The sequence below is a fragment of the Glycine max genome, chromosome 5 (genome assembly GCF_000004515.6).
Source record: "Glycine max cultivar Williams 82 chromosome 5, Glycine_max_v4.0, whole genome shotgun sequence".
In the NCBI taxonomy this organism is placed as follows: domain Eukaryota; kingdom Viridiplantae; phylum Streptophyta; class Magnoliopsida; order Fabales; family Fabaceae; genus Glycine; species Glycine max.
Window position 1 is genome coordinate 11,852,230 of NC_038241.2, and position 9,747 is coordinate 11,861,976.

The window sequence follows — 9,747 nt, forward strand, 5'->3', positions numbered from 1 at the left end:
CTGAATAATGAAAATAGCATAGCAGAATAGAATGCCCTGCACGAATCCCAAGGCAGCTATTTAAAAAGAGTCACTCAAAGTCACTGGGCCCTATTACAATACTCTGGCCCAAAACGAAATAAACACTGAACAACATAAAATAAAATTGTGAAATTTCCTAATTAGAAACTAACTAAGGTAAGCGCTTCTTTATTTGCCCTCTTCAAGTCCACAACCAAAATCCGGATTAAGCCCAATGTTTCATTAATTCCTGAAATTAGATTAAAAACATCAAATTAGCTAAATGAGCCCAAATAATAAAACTGCCTAATTAATTGACAATTAAGACCAATCAATAATTAAAATGGTGCAAAAAGGGTTTAGAAAATAGAAGAAAATGATGACACATCAAAACCCCCCATACTTAGCCTTTTGCAGTCCTGGGCAAAATGAAACAAAGAACAAAATCCAAGGATATGAAAGGGAGACAAACAAAAACATTCACATATTTCTCAATGAACATCAAGGAATGAAAGGAATGGGTAACATCTAACATAAGGAGATCCAAAAAGTCAAGACATTCATGAAAATCATCCAAGCAACCCAATCGTGGCAAAATAGTTAATCAGCTCAAGAATGAAAAGTGATAAAGCCTCACAAGATATACACTCTATCTCTCAAGTGTCTAGGCTACTATTTACCCTCAAAGCACCCATGAAAGCAAACACCACATAAACTTGGCAAGATTCTAAAATTGACAATCAACCCATAAACACAAGCACATAAGGATCAAAAGGTCTTTTAAGGTTGTAATGGGGCCAAGGACAAGGTATGGAAAAATATGGAATAAGTGGCTAAATCCCAAAGGAATAGAGGAGCAAAGGGGAATAAGTGCATATTAAGAAAAAAATAAAAAGAAGTAAAGATAAAAATTAATCATGAAGAGTAGAACCAAGAGTTTCATCATTCTTGTGCCATTTAAGATCTTATTCACTCAACTTTATTTCTTTTCTTTTTCTTTTTTTTTTCGAATTTTTTTTTTTTTTTTTTTACTCTTTAGCCTTTGAGAAACAACATTTCATTCAGCATGTCCAACATTTAACCAATATACAATGTACATCAAGTATGGCCCAAAATACATCATGAAGCATAGCCAACAAAACAAGTTGTCCAATGAAACAAAAACCCCCCACACTTATTCCCAAAACAATTCCAAAGCTCCAAAATTCCTTAAGGATATGGTAATATCATGGTTTTTCACTTAAGGCTTATAGTGAGCTTCAAAACAAGGAAAGGGAAACAAGGCTCAAAAGGGCTATCAAAGGAATTAATTCAAGGTAAGTCCATTTGGCTAGAAGCTTATAAGAACAAAATTGCCTTAATCATTTCCAAATATGCATGTGAATTAGGACGCATCAACAAGAATCAAGCCAAGGCTATTGTGCAAGCAATCAATGGGGCAAAACACACCAAATGATTATAATGATGGATGGCTCAAATTCTCACAAAGGTAAAATCATCACTTTCAAATTGAGCTTTCAAAACTATCATGACATGTAGAAAAGAATCAAGGATTTCAAGTCACAAAATGTCAAGAACTTTTATTTTCAAAACAATTACCCATTTCTTGAACATATCCTATAATTCAAAGAAAAACATGCAAAGTCGTACGTGCACATGAAATTGACCCAAAATATTAAACTGAAAATCCGACGAAACTAACAACATTAACAAATTAACACAACTAACAAATTAACAAAACCAACAAAACTAGCAAAACCAAAGAACACCCCCCCCGATACTTAAACAACACATTGTCCTCAATGTAGCACAATTAAAAGATTAAAAACAATTAAATCATCAAAGAGAATCGGACAAGTGTAATAAAAGCAAAGAAGGAGATAGGAAAAGAAAAACTCCCTAAGTCATGGTGGAGGAAGAGTAGGGTGGAGTAAGGAAGTCTCTTCCACCACTACGTCCACTAAAGAAGGGTTCGTGAGGAATGGCTTAAGTCGATGTCCATTGACCTTGAAGCTCTTGTTTGTGGAGTCGCTTTTGATCTCAACTGTACCATAAGGAAAAACATTAGTAACAACAAAAGGACCAATCCACTTAGACCTCAACTTACCACTCATGAGTCCAAGCCTAGAATTATACAATAACACTTTTTGCCCAACCACGAAGTCTTTTTTAACTATCATGCTATCATGGAACTTCTTGGTCTTTTCTTTGTAGAATTTGGCATTCTCGTAGGCTTCTAGGCGGATTTCATCTAACTCACTCAGTTGCAACTTCCTTTCCTCGCCAGCTTGATCCATAGAGAAGTTGCAAGTCTTCACTGCCCAGTATGCTTTGTGCTCAATTTCCACTGGAAGATGACATGCCTTTCCAAAGACAACCCGATAAGAAGACATTCCTATGGGTGCTTTGTAGGCAGTCCGATGTGCCCAGAGAGCATCATCAAGCCTGGTACTCCAATCTTTCCTGCTTGGCTGCACAATCTTCTCTAGAATTCTCTTGATTTCCCTGTTAGAAATTTCTGCCTGTCCATTAGTCTGGGGGTGGTATGGTGTGGATACCCTGTGTACCACCCCGTACTTTTTAACCAGGGCATGCATTGTCCTGTTGCAAAAATGGGTTCCTTGATCACTAACAATTGCTTTAGGTACTCCAAACCTGCAAAACAGATTAGACCTGACAAAGTCTGCGACAACTTTAGCATCATTAGTTCTAGTGGGCTTGGCTTCCATCCATTTTGAAACATAATCAACTGCAAGGAGAATATAAACATAACCAAAAGAGACAGGAAAAGGACCTATGAAATCTATACCCCAGACATCAAACACCTCATAGAATAGCATAGGTTGCTGAGGCATTTGTTGTCGCCATGTAAGTGTATTTCCTGTTCTCTGACACTGCTCACAAGTGCTGCAAATCTTCCACGCATCTTTAAAGATGGTGGGCCAATAAAAACCACAATCAAGCACTTTGCGAGCTGTCCTTTGAACACCCAGATGACCTCCCGGTGCGGAAGAATGACAGAACTGCAGGACTGAGTCAGTCTCATGATCTGGAATGCAACGTCTAATGACCTGATCACTGCACAATTTCCACAAGTAGGGGTCATCCCAAATAAAATGCTTAGCATCACTTTTAATCTTATCTTTTTGGGCCTTAGATGCTAAGGGAGGAAAAACAGAGGCAACTAAATAATTGACAATGTTAGCAAACCAGGGAGTAGAAAGAGAGTCAGAAATACTATACAATATATACAAATGATCATCCGGGAAATCATCCCGAATAGGTGAATCTGCATCAGAGACACGTTCGATCCGACTCAAATGATCAGCAACTAGATTTTGTGCTCCGCTCCTATCACGGATCTCCAAGTCAAACTCTTGGAGCCAGAGCATCCATCGGATCAACCTAGGCTTAGAATCAGCCTTCTTCAACAAGTACTTTAGAGCTGCATGGTCAGTATAAACAATAATGCGAGTACCAAGCAAATAAGATCGAAATTTTTCAAGAGCAAAAACTATGGCTAGAAGCTCTTTCTCAGTAGTAGTATAATTTGCTTGGGCAGCATCTAAAGTCCTAGAAGCATAATATATCACCCTGGGCAATTTATCAATTTTCTGAGCAAGGACAGCCCCCAACGCATAATTTGATGCATCACACATAAGCTCAAAAGGGGCTGTCCAATCGGGTGCCTGGATGATGGGGGTGGTAGTCAACGCTCTTTTGAGGCAATCAAAAGCCTCTTTGCATCTGTCATTAAAGTCAAACTCCACCTCCTTTTGCAACAAGTTGGACAGTGGAAGGGCTACTTTGCTAAAATCCCTTATAAATCGCCTGTAGAATCCTGCATGACCAAGAAAAGATCACACCTCTCGCACACAAGAGGGGTAAGGCAATTGTGAAATAACAGAAATTTTTGCAGGATCTACTTCAATGCCCTTATTGGAAATAATGTGGCCTAAAACTATACCTTGCTCAACCATAAAATGACATTTTTCAAAATTTAGAACAAGGTTAGTTTCAATGCATCTATTCAAAACTTTTTCCAAACTATTCAAACAACCATCAAAAGAGGATCCATATACAGTGAAATCATCCATAAACACCTCTATGCAATTTTCTAAAAAATCACTGAAAATGCTAATCATGCACCGCTGGAAGGTACCAGGGGCATTGCACAGGCCGAAAGGCATCCTCCTATAAGCAAAAGTGCCGAAGGGGTAGGTGAATGTGGTCTTTTCCTGATCCTCAGGAGCAATAGTAATTTGCATATAACCAGAAAAACCATCAAGGAAATAGTAGTGGGATTTACCTGCCAGGCGTTCAAGCATCTGGTCAATGAATGGCAGGGGAAAATGGTCCTTTTTGGTAACCTGGTTCAGCCTCCTATAGTCAATGCAGACTCTCCAACTGTTCTGCACCCGAGTAGGAATCAGCTCCTCCTTCTCATTTCTGATCACTGTGAGGCCAGTCTTTTTCGGGACTACCTGGACGGGACTCACCCATTGGCTGTCGGAGATAGGATAAATGATTCCAGCTTGCAAAAGCTTGGTTATCTCCTTCTTCACTACATCAAGAATCACCGGGTTTAGTCTTCTCTGTGGCTGTCTTACTGGTTTAGCTCCATCCTCTAAATTTATTCGATGCATACATGTGGATGGGCTAATACCAGGAATGTCCGCCAGGGTCCAGCCTATAGCCTTCTTATGCTTCTTGAGAACTGACAACAACTTCTCCTCTTGCTCATCAGCAAGGGAGGCAGATATAATCACTGGAAAACTCTTGCTATCATCCAAGTAAGCATATTTTAAATTTGATGGCAGAGGCTTCAATTCTGGTGTGGTCGGCTGGACAGTGGTAGAAGGAGATGGTTTCTCAGCCTTTACCTCATAAAGAAAGTCAGAGGTATGTGTACTTCCTGAAACATGGTTAGTCCTATCTGACTCTATAAAATCAATCTCAAGAGGTAAAACACCACCACCAGGCATGCAATCAATATCACTCTCAGATTCACTCTCAGCATCAAATTCAGACATATGATCAAGTACAATTTCAGACTCAATGCATGAAGAGTGAGAGGCATGCAGATTAGAATAAAGATCAGTCATGTATTCATCAACAACATGGTCAATTATTTCAGCACGAAATACAGAAAGATCTTCAGATGGGTATTTCATAGCATCCAGAATATTAAAATGAACAGTTATATCACCAAACTCCATGGACAGTGTGCCTGCATAAACATCTATCTTAGTTCTAGCAGTTTTCATAAAGGGTCTGCCTAGAATGATGGGAAGTAATCCTTGAGAAAATCCATCTTCCATATTCAAGATATAAAAATCAACAGGGAAAATCAGTTCACCAACTCTAACTAAGACATCTTCTATGAAACCAACAGGATAGGCAACACTTCTATTAGCTAAATGAATTACCACATCAGTTGACTGCAAGGGACCTAGAGATAGAGAATTAAAAATAGACAGAGGCATAACACTAACAGAAGCTCCTAAATCTAGCATGGCATTGTCAAACTTACTATTCCCTATGATACAAGGTATGCTGAATGTACCTGGATCTTTGCATTTTTCAGGAATTTGAGGAACAGATTTACCAATCAATGCGGAGACATTTCTGCCCATGCTAATCCGTTCACTTCCTTTAAGCTTCCGCTTATTAGTGCACAACTCCTTCAAGAATTTGGCATATCTTAGAATTTGCTTTATTGCATCCAACAGAGGTATGTTTACCTTTACCTTTCTAAACGTTTCCAAGATCTCTTTCTCTGCCTCTTCCATTTTTTTGTTGGAAACTGCTCTTGGAGGGAATGGAAGAGGGGGAATGTGCTGCTTCTGCAAATCAGAATTACCTGTGGAAGAAGATTCACCTGCACAGAAATTGTTAGGTAAATTTTTGTCATCACCTTTTTCTGGAATAGAGTGAAGTTTGGCAGGTTCATTTGCAGATGAGGAAGGTGCTACGGGTTGAGGTCCTTGACATTGCTTTCCCGACCTCAATGAAATGGCACTGACATTTTTGGGATTTTGGACAGCTTGAGAAGGCAGCTTGTCAGAATTCTGGGACTGTTGTTGATTCAATTGGGTAGCTAATTGTCCCATCTGATTGGTTAAGCTCTGAATGGAGGCTCTGGTCTCTTGCTGAAACTGCATGTTCTGCATAGTCATTTGCCTCACAAGTTCTTCGAGGGAAGGTTGTGGAGGGGCCTCAACTGTTGGCTATTTCTGGGGTTGTTGCTGTTGTTGGATTGGTGGAGGAATGTATGGTCTGCTTGGGCCAGCAGCATTTTGGAAGGAAGGAGCAGGCTGCTGTTGTTGCTGAGGGCTAGACCATCTGAGGTTAGGGTGATTCCTCCATCCAGGGTTGTATCTATTGCTGGAAAGGTCATAATTGTTTTGCTGTGGTTGATTTTGCTGCTGAGGTTGAGGAGGTCTATTGTAAATATTTGCAGCATAAGCTTCAGGCTGCTCAATTGCTCCAGGTTGCTGCATGGAAGGGCAAAGGTCTGTATGGTGGTCAGCAGAGGAGCACAAACCACAAACCCTTGCGACAGGTACAGATTTCTGATTCAAGGCCAGCTGGGTTACCAAGTTGACCAATGCATCCAGTTTGCCTTCAAGCTTCTTAGTTTCAGATGATGCAGATGGGTTTGTAGCTACCTCATGCACTCCTCTAATGACTATGGCATCAATTCTGGCACTAAACTGCTGGGAGTTGGAGGCCATCTTCTCAATTAAATTTCTGGCTTCAGCAGGAGTCATGTCTCCAAGGGCTCCACCACTGGCAGCATCTATCATACTTCTCTCCATATTACTGAGTCCTTCATAAAAATATTGGAGAAGAAGCTGTTCTGAAATCTGATGGTGGGGGCAACTGGCACATAGTTTCTTAAATCTCTCCCAGTACTCATACAGGCTCTCTCCACTGAGTTGTCTAATACCTGAGATATCCTTCCTGATGGCTGTGGTCCTGGAAGCAGGGAAAATTTTTTCTAAGAATACTCTCTTAAGGTCATCCCAGCTCGTGATGGACCTTGGAGCAAGGTAATACAGCCAGTCCTTTGCCACTCCCTCTAATGAATGAGGAAAAGCCTTCAGAAATATGTGATCCTCTTGGACATCTGGGGGTTTCATGGTGGAGCAGACAATGTGAAATTCTTTCAAATGTTTGTGCGGGTCTTCACCTGCAAGGCCATGAAACTTTGGAAGCAAATGAATCAGTCCAGTTTTAAGAACATATGGGACATCCTCATCAGGGTATTGGATGCACAAGCTTTCGTAGGTGAAATCAGGTGCAGCCATTTCCCTTAGAGTCCTCTCACGAGGTGGAGGTTGTGCCATGTTCTCAGAATGTGCAAAATCAGAATGCTCAGAATCAGAATGCTCAAAATTATAATGCTCAAGATCAGGATGTTCAAAATCACCAATAACAGAATGCACAGATTCACCAGTTATGGAATGCTCAGAATGATCAAAAGGTATAAAATGATGCCTAACTAATCTATGAAATGTCCTATCTATCTCAGGATCAAAGGGTTGTAAGTCAGATGGATTGCCTCTAGTCATACACTACATTCAGCATGCACACAACTAGTTGCCTTGTCATGTAAATAAAGGTGTAGGTTTGAACTACAGCTACCCTCAAATGATATCCAAATGACTTGAAATTTTGTGAGCAACCCTATAAAATGATGAGAAGATAGCACAAAAAATTTCAGACAAAAATTCAAAGTCTAACTATGAAAGCTAAAAATGGTAGGTTAAGAAAAATAAGTGAATAAAACTTGAAAAATAAAAAACTTTTGACAGAATCGCTTTTTTTGGACGATGGAGACCTCAGCCGGCCTACGGCTGCCTGCCATGGCGTAGGAAATTTTTTTCTACCCCAAATGCATATATAATAATTGCGATTCTGATAACCGGAGCAAAAGTTATGGCCGTTTGAAGTTTTGACAAACATAAAATTTGCTAGTTTTTTGGAACTTTCAAATCTGACCAAACTAAAGGCTCTAGCTATTTTTCCCACAAAATATGGATTAAAAGAAGTTACCACAAAAAAATTCAGCCAAAAATAACAACCCTAGCTACTAAAACAAAAAATCCCAATTAATTCAGCATGGGTGGTCGCTAAAATCCGTCTCTATTTGATTTCTACTACTACTCTGTTTTTCCGCAAGCTGATTTCTACTACTACTCTGTTTTCAAGCACAATCTTCACAGCAAAAGACCCAAGACTGAAACAGGGGAAACGCTTAATGGTAAAACTGAAACAGAACACACATTAAACAAAATACCAGGACACTAATCAACACTAACACAATACTAACAATTAAAACACGAAAGGATTAAAGACACAACACTAGCTAGCTATTATGAACCTTTGGACACTGCTCCCCGGCAACGGCGCCAAATTTGATCGAGGCCGTACCCGAATCAAATAAACATGAAAATGCAGTAACTAGGAAGTGATCCTAGGTCGTTTCCCAACGAGCAGTGACAAGCCAAATGTTCATAATATACTTGCAGTAACAGTAACGATGGGGGGGGGGGTTGGTTGTTTTGTAATTAAAGAGCAGAACAAATAAAATGGAATACGAAACTACTAATATTAAAAACGGGTTGTTTCCTCTGATTCAGAAGCCACTCTCTTATCCTGGGTTATGGAGAATTCGTCCCTAACATTCAACCACTTAATCCAACCCTATTTCAATTTACTAAGCGAAAATCAACTTAGGGTTTTCAATACGTGATTAGGCACCACATACACCAGTTAGCCCTTCGTCCATTAAGCATGAACGCAAGTTAGGCTCAGAGGCAATTAATCGAACACGAAGCGTGCACTGATTAATATTCACGAAATTGGGATAACTGGTGAAGGGAAAACTGCCAGGAAACCACATTACAAACGAAACCTCAAAGAGAGTTGGGCTTCATCCTCAAAAGGAAACAACACCAGAAAATCTAGCCTTCCATGGATTCAAACAGAAAACGCAAATGAAACATGAAGCAGAAACGTAAATTAACAAGAACGTAAATGAACAGAAACGTAAATGAAAGTAGATGAAGAAGCAAGAATGAACTCGTAATTAGAAGCAGAAAACGGAAATTTGCATTAAGAACGAAAACTGTAACAAGGACACAAAAAAACGTGAAAACCTAAAACCAAAGCTCTGAATAATGAAAATAGCATAGCAGAATAGAATGCCCTGCACGAATCCCAAGGCAGCTATTTAAAAAGAGTCACTCAAAGTCACTGGGCCCTATTACAATACTCTGGCCCAAAACGAAATAAACACTGAACAACATAAAATAAAATTGTGAAATTTCCTAATTAGAAATTAACTAAGGTAAGCGCTTCTTTATTTGCCCTCTTCAAGTCCACAACCAAAATCCGGATTAAGCCCAATGTTTCATTAATTCCTGAAATTAGATTAAAAACATCAAATTAGCTAAATGAGCCCAAATAATAAAACTTCCTAATTAATTGACAATTAAGACCAATCAATAATTAAAATGGTGCAAAAAGGGTTTAGAAAATAGAAGAAAATGATGGCACATCAGCTACGCAATAACTTTGCGGGGCTCCAGACTCGAAGGTGGAGGATGCATGAACAGCGCTAGGCAATAACATTGATGGGGCTCCGAAAAAAAGTGGAGAATGGAGAATTGGGTAACAGCGCTATGCAATAACTTCGCGAGGCTCCAGACTCGTTAGTGGAGGATGCATGAACAGCGC

General features: G+C 39.6%; 1 non-coding gene across 1 annotated transcript; it reads left to right on the forward strand.

The window, feature by feature from the left end:
• The first annotated feature begins 6,867 nt into the window (after positions 1-6,867).
• LOC113001799 (small nucleolar RNA R71) lies at positions 6,868-6,974 on the forward strand. Its single transcript, XR_003267285.1, has one exon. It is a non-coding gene; the product is annotated as a small nucleolar RNA R71 (small nucleolar RNA).
• The last annotated feature ends 2,773 nt before the right edge of the window (positions 6,975-9,747 follow it).